The sequence below is a fragment of the Mustela lutreola genome, chromosome 7, assembly GCF_030435805.1.
Source record: "Mustela lutreola isolate mMusLut2 chromosome 7, mMusLut2.pri, whole genome shotgun sequence".
NCBI lineage: Eukaryota > Metazoa > Chordata > Mammalia > Carnivora > Mustelidae > Mustela > Mustela lutreola.
In genome coordinates this window covers 30,004,597-30,018,699 of record NC_081296.1, presented here as the reverse complement: position 1 = coordinate 30,018,699, position 14,103 = coordinate 30,004,597, and the positions used below count along the sequence as shown (strand labels likewise).

General features: G+C 41.6%; 3 non-coding genes across 3 annotated transcripts; all 3 read right to left on the bottom strand.

Annotated features, from left to right (window-relative positions):
• Nucleotides 1-1,190: 1,190 nt before the first annotated feature.
• On the bottom strand, nt 1,191-1,268 carry LOC131837665 (small nucleolar RNA SNORD115). Its single transcript, XR_009356260.1, has one exon. It is a non-coding gene; the product is annotated as a small nucleolar RNA SNORD115 (small nucleolar RNA).
• Nucleotides 1,269-2,749: 1,481 nt separating this feature from the next.
• On the bottom strand, nt 2,750-2,831 carry LOC131837662 (small nucleolar RNA SNORD115). The gene has a single exon (XR_009356257.1). It is a non-coding gene; the product is annotated as a small nucleolar RNA SNORD115 (small nucleolar RNA).
• Nucleotides 2,832-7,384: 4,553 nt separating this feature from the next.
• On the bottom strand, nt 7,385-7,465 carry LOC131837664 (small nucleolar RNA SNORD115). The gene has a single exon (XR_009356259.1). It is a non-coding gene; the product is annotated as a small nucleolar RNA SNORD115 (small nucleolar RNA).
• Between the last annotated feature and the right edge of the window lie 6,638 nt (nt 7,466-14,103).

Below are 14,103 nucleotides of genomic sequence, written 5' to 3'. Positions count from 1 at the left end.
TGGGAACCACCCCTTGCTAAGAAAGGCCCCACAACGTGGGCGGGAACACTAGGTTATCGAGTTCCCCTCCCTATGCCTCCCGGGCCCCGAGCCAACGGGGGCGGCCCCAGAACTTATGGCCAGGCAGACGCCAACCCCAGATTGGCCCGGCTGCCGTCCGTGCATCCGGGCGCTGGCACTAGCAGCCAACGTTGGCGCCCATGCCCCGACGGTCCACGTCTGGAGAGGGAGTCGCAGGTCTCGGTCTCCCACCAGTGGGAGGCAGGGGACCAATGCCCGCCCTGCAACAGGGTCCAGAGTCTCCCCGCGTGGCGGCCCCTCCTCTGGGGACCTGGCCCGACGGGCTCTCGCCCAATGCCCACTGTGTCCTGGGGCTCGCCCATTCTGGCCCATGTCCAGCCTAACCATGCTCCATTGGCACCGCAAGTAAACATCGATGGTTGTACTTCAGCAGCCTCCCAGACCACCGAAGTCCTTGGGAGTCTGGTGCCTAGGGCAGGAGCTCTGCCCGCTCCAGCCCCAAGAAACATGCGCTGGGGTTTGCTCGAGCAACCGCCACTTGCTGAGGGGGACAGAAGTCCCTGACGCCAAGCGTCTCCCCACCCGTCTCCTCACGGGCGCACAGGACACAAAGGGAGTTCCAAGTAGGCCTCAGGGCCACGCGGATCTATGGCGGCATCCCCCCGGGATCCAGTCCCGTCCAGTCCCGTGGCCCAACGTTCACGTTCCCTTCACCTGGGATGGCTCAGGTGAGCCTGATCACGCACAAGCCAACGCTGTGTGGACAACGGGGGCCTCCACCAGTAGGTCAGTGGTGGAGCCAGAGTCCGTGCCGTGATTCTGGCTTCGCGGGTGACGCCCATGGCACCTGCCATCTCCCGCCGGGCCCAGAGTCTTCCACTCACCTGTCATGGCCAACGCTGCACCTACCACCTTTTGCCCAAGGCCTACTGCAAGACACAAGGAGACAAGGTTTCCTAAGGCGTGGCACCCAAGGAGGTGTCCTGAGAGGGTTTGGTTTTCTAGGTGGCATGCCTCATCAACTAGAGGGGTCCCCTGATGTGCACAGATAGTCCAGGGCTGGAGCCGATAGCCCCGTGAGATCATTCTCCTCAAGCCCCCAACTGCAGCACCCTTGCAGGTTCCCGAGGGTCTGGGGGATGCTGCTCTTGGCACAGAGGCCTCCTTTTGGCTCTGTGTTATCCTATTAAGCATGATTTTTAGGTCTTCTTTTCCTTTGCTACCATATTATTTCTTTTCATTGACCCAGGATTGCCAGGGCGATAAGTGAGGTCCCTTTCCATCCAGAACCTGTTTATTGTGAGTGCTTTTTATAGAATGCCGTGCCCTCAGTACTGCAGACATTGTTCCTTCTGCTGGTTTGGTGCCAAAGTAGAATTGTATTTCAGGGCTAGGATCCTTGGCTTGGACATGGGTTTAAGGAGAGACTGATATACCACACGCCTTCTGGGTCCACAAGGAGTGCAATTTCCAGGTTCACCGATGCTTATTCTTGGGCAAGCCTGCCTGATGGAATGCATGGCTCCCTCCTGATATTACTATTGCTGAGTTAGGCTTTAGAACATGACCAGGCACTCTAAGTTCTTGAGTACTCTCCCCTATCTCTGCATGTTTCTCAAGAGAAGGGTGCCAGCTCTGCTAGTTTGGGTGTACTGTCACCTTCCCATGGATTGGGCTATCTCTGGTCCAGAACCAGGCCTTGACCAAAGTTTGCCCAGGCACCCATGTTCTCCATCCCTGAGGAAAGAATCTCTGGCCACTATACACCATAAGAATAATTTATAGTGTCCATGGCTTGTCCTGGACAATGGTCTTGACTCTCACCCTGTTGCACTACTTCTCCAGAAACACACCCTGAAGTATTGATGGCCTGGGCCAGAGGCTCAGGCCCGATGCCGGCTATCATCTGGGACTCACTGTTTCCTCCCCAAGGTCTGGTGGAACCTTTCTGTCTCACGAGCACAAAGAATCAGCAAGAGGTGTGTTAAGCAGGTTTACAGTGCCCCAAACTGTTTGAGAGTCAGTTGCAAGTGACAGGGGGTCTGACCTCTCCACTGCTGGGAAGCATGGGAAAGGGTGGGGCTTGAGTAACCACCTGCAGCTGAAGGAGACAGAGGCCTCTGATCCCAAGGGCCCACGCCCACCATCCAGAGGCCCATGGCCCACACCTGTAGACATCAGTAGCCCTCAGGTGTACACAGGCCTATGACATCATTCCCACCCTTTTGAGTTTATGTCTTTGACTCGCCAACATTTCACTTCCTCTGCACATGGGATAGCTCAACGGCATGCGTTCATGAGAAAGCCAATGCCATCTGGAAAATGAGTGCTCCTACCCTAGGCCAATGCCATTATCTGAGCCAATGTCCTGATGTGGGCTCCCTGAACCCATCACAATGGCATCTGTGGTTTCTCTCTAAGCCAAAGACTTCCACTCACCTCTCTTGGTTGAGGTTGTGATGAGGAACTGGCTACCAAGGCCTGCTAATGACTCAAGGAGAACAGGGTTGCTAAGCCATGGCTCCCTAGGAGTTGTCCTGGTAGGAGAAATGTGGTGGTAGGCCAGGCCAAATGCATGAACACCTCATGGGCACCTGGAGGCCCACGGGCAAACCAGGGTCACAGTGGGGAGTCTCAAGTGATCATTTTCCTCAAGCCCCCAACTGCAGTGCTCCCCCAGGGCCCCAAGGATCTCAAGGATGCTGACCCTTACATGGTCCCCTGCATTGGGTCTCAGCATAATCCTATTGAGCATGATTTTTGGTCATCATCACTCTCATTGAGACAATGAGAGCTCTCATCATTGACCCAACTAAGCCAGTGGTGACACATGAGTTTGCTGCCCACCAGAACCTGCTTATCGGTTGGTATTACTATAGATCTGCATGCCCCATGGCTCAGGAGACTTTCGACCTCTTGGAGGGGCTGAGCCAAGCAAGACTTGGCCTTAAGTGTGGGAATCCTCTACTGGGACAGGTTCTAAGGAGAGAGTGATTGGCCAGCTGTCAAAATGCCCTGCTCCAGGGCACCTGCCCGCAGCCAGGAGCTGCCATTCCTGAAGGCCTGGCAGGGAGTGGCCAGGCCTGAGGCTTACCCGCATACTACATGGGACTGAAAGGAAGGAACAGGGTACAGGAGCACCAATGCCCATCCCTGGGCAGCTCAAAACAACAGAGCACATGGCTCCCATGGGAGCCTAGCCTTGCTGAGGCAGGCCCCACTATGTGGTCCAGTACACAGAGCTCTTGTAAGGTCCCTGGAGAAAGGAATAGGTCAGCTGTCAAAGCTCACTGCTCCGGGGATCCTGCCATGTGGCCATGATTTGCCATTCCTCAACCTTTGATGCCTTTAGCATGACCTTCGGTCAGCCTTGATAACCCTGGATACCTAAGTGAAGAATAGAATTCCTGAAAACCTATGCCTTTTCTTTTATCTCCTATGAATTGGACTTATTTCTCCACTGTGGAATTCATGTCTTGGTAATTCTGAACTGTGGAATTCATGTCTTGGTAATGCACCACCACTTAGTGGCACACTGGCTTCTTAAATTTACATTTTATGGGAATAATTTGCTTGGTCTTAGATTTGGTAGCCCTAGTTTTTTTGGTCTGTCCTTGGACTTTGCATTGAATATGCCCCCTGTGACATTCATGTCTGTACACTGTGCTCTTGTGACCATGGTTTGATAGGGCATCCAGCACTGTGGAAATTCTCCCTTGCTCACCTCTGCAAAGCAGAATGCCAGGCTTACTACAGAGCCTGATGCCCAGATATGCACGATTTTGTGCCTCTTCCTGGAGTTTGGTAGTCCTGCTCTTGTATGAGTGTGCTCATTTTCTTTCTGGTCAGAAGTAATCTGCATAATGAGAAGTAAGATAATTGTCAGAACATTTCCATCTGCATTAATTTTTATGTTTTTTTCTTTATCTTTAGTACATGAATATGTTCAGAATAAGTGAACCAATGGATGTATAATTACAATGTTGTATTATAGAGGGCACCGATTGCATGGAGCACTGGGTGTGGTGAAAAAATAATGAATATTGTTTTTCTGAAAATAAATAAATTGAAAATATTTTTTAAAAACAGCAAAAAAATACAGTGTTATAGCAAATTCATATATATCTACTTTCTTAAAAACAGGGTAAGTTGGTCCCTAGTGTTTGTTTATGTGCATATATCTATCTATATCTTTATCTCTATCCATCTATAACTATATAGTGTCATAAATAGACCTAGTTGTTCTGATTCAGTATTTAAACTGTTTGCATTTTTAATGATTTTACGTCTTAGGAACACTAATTTTTAGTTTCAATTTCGCTTTTCTCCTACAATAATTTAATATATTCCAGAAACTCTTACGAAATGTCATTGTGACTTTATATGTAATTGTTTTACAGTAAAACACTTTTCCCTTCATTATACTTGTTCCTCATATCAAGTAAACTTTCAGTCCATTTTTCAAAAGCCATGTTTCTTTTCTTAGTATTGCCCTTCTGTATCCTGATAACAGCATTTAAAATGTGATTCATATACCCTACCATATCAATGCACAGGTGAACTTATGTGATCAAGGAAACATGAGGTCATGAGGGAATTGCTTTAATATTCTGAAGAACTTTCTTATTTATTTCTACAAAATTACATTTGAAATAGTTTTTGTATTCCTGTTTGTTTCCTTCTTTAAGACATACATTTTCCCCAAATAAGTTTTCTAGGTACTTTGGGCACTGGTGCCCTTATTGGGTAAAACTTATTTGGTGGGAGTTCCTATTATGAACAACTGACAATACCAAGAGCTCACAATTTTTTTTGTTTCTTTTTATTTAAATTCAGTTAGCCAACATATAGTGTATCATAGTTTTGGATGTAGAGCTTAGTAATTCACCAGTGCTCCTCACATCTCATGTCCTTCGTAATGCCCATCACCCAATTACCCCATCCCCCACCCACCTCCTCTCCAGCAACCATGTTTGTTTTCCTATAGCTCTGAGTCTTTCATGGGTTTTCCCCATCATTTCTTCCCATCAGTTTTCCCTCATTTCCCCTATCATCTTCTGTGCTGTTTCTTACATTCCACATATGAGTGAAACCATATGATAATTGTCTTTCTCTGATTGACTTATTTCACTTGGCCCAATACTCTCCAGTTCCATTAATGTCAATGTAAATGGTAATATTTCATACTTTTTGATGGCTGGGTATTTTCTTAAATTGTCATAAGAAGTTTCACCAATCCAGTGGAGTCATAAGTTAGCTATCTGAATTCTTTTCAATGTCATCCAACTGAGATCCATGGGACGAATTTTTGCATCTCACCATTTGACCACCATGGATGTCAACCTTTTCTAGAAGATATCTGAGACTCAAGTGCAGACTCTTGCTGTTGTCATTTCTGAGCTGTATTTGATGTATTTTCCTCAACCTGGACATATACTGACTTGTGTCATGTTTTCCAGTGGTCAAGGACAGATATCTTCCTCTGCTATCCTACACATTTCTTTGAAATTAAGAAAGTTACACTTTCCAGAGATTCTCTCATGTCAGGATGACACAGAAAGAAATAAACCCTCTATTATTTAGTTTTCTGGAAGGAGTCAAATACATTTATTGCCTTTACATGGGCTTCCTTTATTGCTCTAGTTTTTGTGTCCTGTATCTATAATCATATGCATCAACTCACCTCATGTCTTATGACAACAATTGCTTGAGTGTTCAACTGAAGACATAATGAGGGGAAAAGGTATAGAAATGTTCTGAATGGAGGCTCCCTTGAGGAAACATGGATCATGTAATAAAGTCTAAAATATGAACATTTGTTAGGTACATGGAATCTTATGAACATGGCATAGCAGAAGGGATTGCCTTGAGGTTATCTCAAGTCTGAAATTCCATTATTTCCCCAGTGATAATGCATAAATGAATGAATGAAATATTAAGAAATTTATAAACTAATTAATTAATTAATACCTGAAGAAATAAATTCAAATTTACTTTATGAAAATGCTGAGCACCATTTATTCACCATAAAGGAGAAGTCCTTTTTTATAAACAAGCTTCTAGATTGGAAAAACAGTCAAGTTGTGTCTGGTAAAATCAAGATTGCTATTGTCCATTTTTTGTCTACACAGCAGTAGTGGTATGTGGATAATTGGGCTTGATTATTGACCATGAACACCCATAAAATGACTTTGTAAAATTATGTAGAATTAGTTTTATGGTGTATTGAAAATGTGTTCACTACCCATCACTGAGGTAAAACCTTGTATGCGGCATTTTAGGTCATGGCTGAATATACATTATTTTTGTTCTGACTCCTCTTTCATGTTCTTACCAAAATCTTGAAATCAGCAATGTATATTTTTTCTTTGTAATATATATCTTTATTTCTGTACTTGGGCAAATAATATCTCATGATGTAGGTGATAACATGGCTCCAAAAATCTCAATGTCAGATATATAAGTACTTCCAAGTTGTTTTTGTTTTCCTTTATTGTGTCATCTTCTAAAAGATTTGTGTCTTGAGAAGAAGAACTTCAAATATGAAGTTAATGTTTCATTTGGCAAAGCTAAACAGATTAATGGGCCAATTGGGAAAAACTGGCATCACCAATAACCCACAATTCCTTAAAACAACATTTCAAAGACCTAATAATCCTTGTGGACCACCACATACTTATCTGAATACTCAAGTGTCTTTTAGCCAAGACCCATCTCTAGATGCCATGGGCATGATCCTTCCTTAGAGGAATTTGTTTTGAGTATACGATGAAGATGCCAGCAGTGATTATCCCTTCAGTATATTAGAGTTAATTTTCAACCTGTGCACAGACAGATAGTAACATTTCTTAGGGATGAGGGGCTGGGTAGTGAAGGAAATATTTCCTCCATTTGGAGAGTGATCCATTTCAGGTATAACTAAAATGTTTCCAGCGATGCTATCTCAGTTGCCTGACTCCCAGACAGAAATCAAACATCTATAGCACTTAGCTTTCTGAAAGTAGTCACTTATTTGTCTTCTTAAGTCAGACCTCTTGTATAGTCTAATTTTCTGTGTCACCTATATCTATGATCAAACACATCCACTCAGCTTGAATTTTAATGCAGCAGTTAAATTCTTTCCAGAACTTCCAAATGAATAACATGATGAGAAAACTATAGCTAAGGACCAGGCTTGAGGATGGCCCTCTGTAACTAAATATGGCTCACTGAATATAGCCTAAACTTGAGGATGTGTTGTGGTCATGAAACCAATAAAGAAGATTCCCTGTAGGGACTTGTTGCCTGAAAACCAAAAATCCATTACTCTAGAAAGGAAATATATGGCTATTCAACCTTTTGTTTTGGCATTACTGACTTCATTGTGCCTCAATGTAAAATTATTGAGCATGATTTTCAGGTCATCATTTCTCTAGAAGATAAAATGTGTTCTCATCTTCAATCCAACTATGGCACTATCTGTCAAATTACACACTTTGACTTGTATATGCTCATCAGTGATAGATTTTGCAATTTGTGATGCCAGAATACACATGACTTATACCATATGCCATCACGAACACCTGGCTGACATAGGTTCATTCTGTGGCAACAGCCAAACAAGGATCTTTTTTTTTAAGAGTCATTTTCTGTGTGGACAGTTGTAAGACCTATTATAAAATGTTTTACTACATTTCTCAGGGTCTCATGATTTATCCATACTCTACATTGAGCAATTATAATCATTTCTGGAAAAAAATGACTTCTTACAGAGTTGATGCAACTTCCATTCACCAAGCAGAGAAAGGACAACATATACAGGTTTCTTAAGTTTGGATAAACATTCAAATGGTGTTTGTAGACATGGGAGAGATTCATTGGTCAATTTTATTTTATCCAATATAGCTCATGATTTATTACATATAAACTCAAATAAAATTTTACTCTTTCAGCCATATGAAACTCTGGATCTAGAAATCAGGTGTCAGGACACATGAAATTATGATCACTTTATGAATCTTTTGGAACCATGTAAGGAACTTTTCATATCATGGGCAATAACCTGTTGTATTATGTTGTAAGTCCTCTTCAGTGTCTTACAATCTTGACAAAAACAGAATAAATGAAAATATAATAATTAGTGTAAATATATACACTTTTATATTTAGACCAAAGAAACTCACAAAATGGAGTAGGAACCATAGCTCTGAAATATTCTCATATACTTTAAATAAACTTTCAGTAAAAAAAGTAATGTTTTTTTTTCACTTATTATCAGGAAAATACAAATAAAAATCAGGATGGGATACCACTTCACACCTATCAGAATGGCTAAAATTAACAATATGGGAAACAACAAATTTTGGTGAGGATACAGAAAAAGAGTAACTCTCTTAACACTGTTGATGGGAATGAAAACTGGTGCAACCACTCTGGAAAACAGTATGGAGCTTCCTTAAAAAGGTAAAATGGAACTACTACCCTATAATGCAGCAATTACACCACTGGTTATTTACCTAAAGGATGAAAAGAATACTCTTTTGAAGGGGCAAAAGCATCCCAGTGTTTATAGCAGCACTATCAACAATAGCCAAATTATGGAAAGAGCCCAAACCTCCACTGACTGGTAAATGGATGGTAAAGATGTGGTATGATATGTTCCATGGAATATTACTCAGCCATCAAAAAAGAATGAAAATCTTGCCATTTGCAATGATCTGGATGTTGCTATATTGTATTATGTTAATTCAGTCAGAGAAAGGCAAATACTATATAATTTCATTCATATGTGAGTAAGAAACAAAACAGGTGAACACGGAGAAGGGGAAAAGAGACAGAAGGAAATCATAAGAGATTCTTAGCTATAGAGAACAACTGAGGGTTGCTGTAGGGCAGATGGGCAGGGGACAAGGTAATTAAGTGATGACATTAAGGAGGGGACTTGTAATAAATACTGTTATATACAGACGATGACCCACTAAATTCTACCCCTGAAACTAATACTATACTGTATGTGAATTAACTTGAGTTTAAATAGAATATTGAGGAGTGACAAGGCAAGATGGCAGAGGAGTGGGGGACTCCATTTCAACAGGTCCCCTTGATAGATATACAGTTAGCTGTATATCTATCAAGCCATTTTGAACACCAACTGAAGCAGCTTGAGGTGTAAGATTATATGGATATCTACAAAGGCAAAGGATCATCAGTTTTCAGGTACAAAGGATTGAGTTGTGATTCTGTGCACAGATATCATAGGATAAACAGAAGGGGGAGGAAGCCAACAGAAGCTAGGCACTGGAGGAAGCCAACAGAAAGCTAGCCAACTCCAGTGAAAAAGTGCCTATACCAGGCGACCAGCAATAACTTGCAGAGCAGTGGTGGCAGGACAAGAAGGGCTTGATAACAGTGCTGAGACAGGATACAGGAGCTGAAGGGGCATACACTGTGACTGGAGTGACTGCTTACACAGACCTGTTTCCACAGACCTGGGGTAGCTGTCCCCACAACCGCCACTTCCCATGCCCGTGTGGTCCTGGACCCACCTGTGTGGACCCAGGTGAGCTGCTGCCACCACTGCTGCTGCCCATGGCTGCCCAGACCTGGAACGGTGCTGGTTTTGGAATCAGAAATGGCAGAGACAAGAGGGTACCTGAACCAATGGCTGATATGGTCACTGGGGGCATGAACCACCTGGGGGTGGCTGCAGTTTTCAATGGCCCTTACAGAAAGGGAGACTGTGTGTTCTGAAGTGTTGAGAGAGGAGCAGACTGTGACTTCTCTGCCCTGGAGAGAGGTCTGGGTGTGGACATTTCACTTAGTTCTGACCCTCTGAAAAGCCATCAGAGAACAAAAGTCCCTGGAGAACAAAAGCCCAAAAACACAGTTGCTACAGAGCCCAGCCCTCTGATAGGGGGCAGGGCAACTCCATCCAAGCACAGTTGCCTGAAAAACAGCACAGCAGGCTCCACCCCCCCCCCCAAAAAAAAAATCTGGAAGAACAAGAGGACAACAGCCTCAGAGTCCTCATAAAACTGTAAACCCCAAAAACCAGGGGAAAATAGTACATTGAGCTCCTGATGTTGCCTCAAGGCCTGTGTATTTCTCAGATGCACCTTTTTTTTTTTTTAATTTTCTCACGTTTCTTCTTTTTTTTTTTTATACCTACTTCTCATTTCAACTAGATGTGTAATACAACATATTCCAGAGTAGCTTTTTAACTTGTACATTTTCATACCTAATTTTTTTCCCTTTAGATACATAGATCAATATATAGATGATAGATAGATATAAGCTTTAATGTATTCCTTTTTTTCCTTATTCAATTTAAATTCCTTATAACTCTGGGAAGTAGTGTTTTCTAACAAAGAGATCAAAATACACACCCAGGAAGAACTGAAACACCCTATGTTGTCCCATTTGAGATATTATAGCCCCTTTACTAACCCCCTCTTTTTTTAACTTTATAAATCTAATTCCTGTGTTCCATTTTTGCTGGGTTTTTTCAGAGGTGACTTCTGTCAGCTCCAAACTTTCCTAGGCTGCATCTTGCCTGGATTATGGTTGATAGTAACTCTACATCCCCTCAACCTTTCATCAACATAATGACTAAGAAGGAACTCTTTTTTTTTTTTTTAAAGATTATTTATTTATTTATTTGACAGACAGAGATCACAAGTAGGCAGAGAGACAGGCAGAGAGAGAGAGGGAAGCAGGCTCCCCACTGAGCAGGGAGCCTGATGTGGTGCTCCATCCCAGGACCCTGGGATCATGACCTGAGCTGAAGGGAGAGGCTTTAACCCACTAAGTCATGCAGGCTCCCCAGGAGAAGTAACTCTTAACAAAGAAAAGAACCAGACACAATGGCCTCTCGCACAGTCCTAATGAATATGGATATAAGCAAGATGTAAGAAATAGACTTCAGGGTAGTAATTATGAAGACAATAGCTAGGCTGGAGAAAAACATTAGTGGCAAGATAGAATCTCTAAGTGCAGAAATGAGAGTTAAACAGGCCAAACTAGCGGTGCCTGGGTGGCTCCATGGGTTAAATCCTCTGCCTTTGGCTCAGGTCATGATCCCAGGGTCCTGGGATTGAGCCCCACATTGGGCTCTCTGCTCAGCAGGGAACATGTTTCCCCCTCTGTCTCTTCCTTCCTCTCTGCCTACTTGTGATCTCTGTCTGTCAAATAAATAAATAAATAAATGAATCTTTAAAAAAAAACAAAAAACAAAAAACAAAAGACAGGCCAAACTTAAAAATGCTATGAATAAAATGCAGTCTAAACTAAATACTCTAGTGCTCTCTTTGGCAGCACATATACTAAATTAATAATCTAATATATATATATATATATATATATATATACACATACACATATATATATAATCTAATATATATCTAATAATAATAAACAACTAGGGTAAATGAGGCAGAATAATGAATTAGTGATCTGGAAGATAAGCAGATATGAAGGAAGGAACAGGAGGAGGCCTTGGACAAACAGCTTAAAATCCATAAGAACATACTTAGAGAAATCGATGACTCCATGAAGCATTCCAGTGTCAGAATTATTGAGATTCCTGGGGTGGAGGAGAGAAAGAGAGGGATAGAAGATATATTTTAGCAAATCATAGCTGAGAATTTCTCAATCTGGGGAATGAAACAAGCATTCGTGTTCTATGGGCAGAGAGGACACCCGTCTAAGATTAAGAACAAACCAATGCCCTGGCATTATATTATTAAAACTTGCAAATCTTATACTTAACTAATGAATCATTGAACACTACCTTAAAAAATTTATGTACTATACAGGTTAACCAAACATAATAAATAAATAAAAACTCACAAATCTTAGAACCAAGGAGGCCATCCTGAGAGCAGTTTAGGGAAGAGATTATTTACGTACAGAGGGAGAACCATCAGAATAATATCAGACGTGTCCAAAGAAACCTGGGAAGCCAGAAAAGGCTGGAAAAACATATTCAGGGTACTAAATAAGAATATGCACCAAAGAATACTTTATCCAGCAAGGCTATCATTCAGAATAGATGGAGATATAAAGAGCTCCCATGATGTGAAGAAACTGAAAGAATACATGACCACCAAGCCAGCCCTGTAAGAAATACTAAGGGGAATTCTATAAAAGAAGAAGAACCTCTGGAGCAATGTAGACCAGAAATTTACAGACAATCCATATAAACAGGGACTGTACAGACAATGGGATGGCAATAAACACATATATTTCATTAGTAACTCTCAACATTAATGGCCTGATGTTCCCATGAAATGACACGGGGTTGCTGACTGAACACAAAGCAGGACCCATCCATATGCTGTCTACCAGAGACTCATTTTGAACCTAAAGCCACCTCCAGACTGAAAGTAAGGGGATGGAGAACCATTTTTCATGCCAATGGACCTCAAAAGAAATTTGGTTATAAATTCTTATATCAAACAAATTAGAATTTAAACCAAAGTCTGTAATAACAGATCCAGAGGGACTCTATGTCATTCTTATAGGGTATATCCAACAAGAAAATAGAACAATTGAGCGGTGCCTGGGTGGCTTAGTAGCCTATGCCTTCAGCTCAGGTTATGATCCCAGCATCCTGGGATCGAGCCCTGCATTGCCTCTGCTTGGCAGGGAGCCTGCTTCCCTTGCTCTGCCTGCCTCTCTGCCTATTTGTGATCTGCCTGTCAAATAAATAAATACAATCTTTAAAAAATATAAAAAAATCTATGTTCCCAACATGGTAATAGCCAACTACATAAGCCAGCTTTTAACCAAAATAAATAATCAGATTGACAATGATACATTAATAGTAGGAGATTTTAACACCTGACTCTCAGCATTGAACAGATCTTCTAAACAGAAGATCAACAAAGAAACAAGAGCTTTGAATGACACATGGACCAGAGGGACTTCTTAGATATACAGAACATTTCATCTTAAAACAACAGAATACTCATTCTTCTCAAATGAACACAGAACTTTCTCCAAAATAGACCACATACTAGGTCACAAATCAGGTCTCAGCCAATATAAAAAGATTGAGATTATTCCATGAATATCAGACCACAGTGCCTTGAAACTTGAACTGAACCACATGAAAAAAAAAGCACTTTGAAGTTAAAGGGCATCCTACTAAAGAATCAATGGGTCAATCAGAAAATTAAAGAAGAACTTAAACAATTCATGGAAACCAATGAGAACAAAAACATATTGGTCCAAAACTTATGGAATACTGCAAAGTTGGTTCTAAGGGGGAAATACATAGCCATTCCAGCCTCTCTAAAAAACAAACAAACAAACAAAAAACAAACAAACAAACAAAAAACTAGAAAAATCCCAAATGCACAGAATAACTCTTCACCTAAATGATCTGGAGAAAGAAGAACAAATAAAACCTAAACCAAGCAGAAGAAGAGAATAATAAAGATTAGAGCAGAAATCAATGAAATAGAAACCAGAAAAACAGTAGAACAGATCAACAAAACTACAAGATGGTTCTTTTAAAGAATTTTTAAAAAGATATTATTCATGTATTTGACACAGAGAGAGAGTGCACAAGCAGGGGAGCAGGGGAGGTAGAAGCAGGCTCCCCACTGAGAAGGGACCCCGATGTGGGGCTTGATCCCTGGACCCTAGGATCATGACCTGAGCTGAAGGCAGATTCTTAATGACTGAGCCACCATGCACCCTCTTTGAAAGAATTATTAAGACTGATAAACCACTGGCCAAATTTATTTAAAAGAAAAGAGAAAGGACCCGAATTAATAAAATCATGAATGAAAGGGGAGAGATCACGACTAACACCAGAGACATAGAAAGAATTATTAGAAATTATTACCAGCAACTATTTGCCAATAAATCAAGCAACCTGAAAGAAATGGATGCCTTCCTGGAAACTTACAAACTACCAAGACTGAAACAGGAAGAAACATACAATCTGAATAGACCAATGACCAGTAACAAAACTGAACTAGTAATCAAAAGCTTCCCCAAAAAATCAATAGTCCAGGGCCAGACGGCTTCCCAGGGGAATTCTACCCAACATTTAAAGAAGAAATAATACCAATTCTAATGATGCTGTTCCAAAAA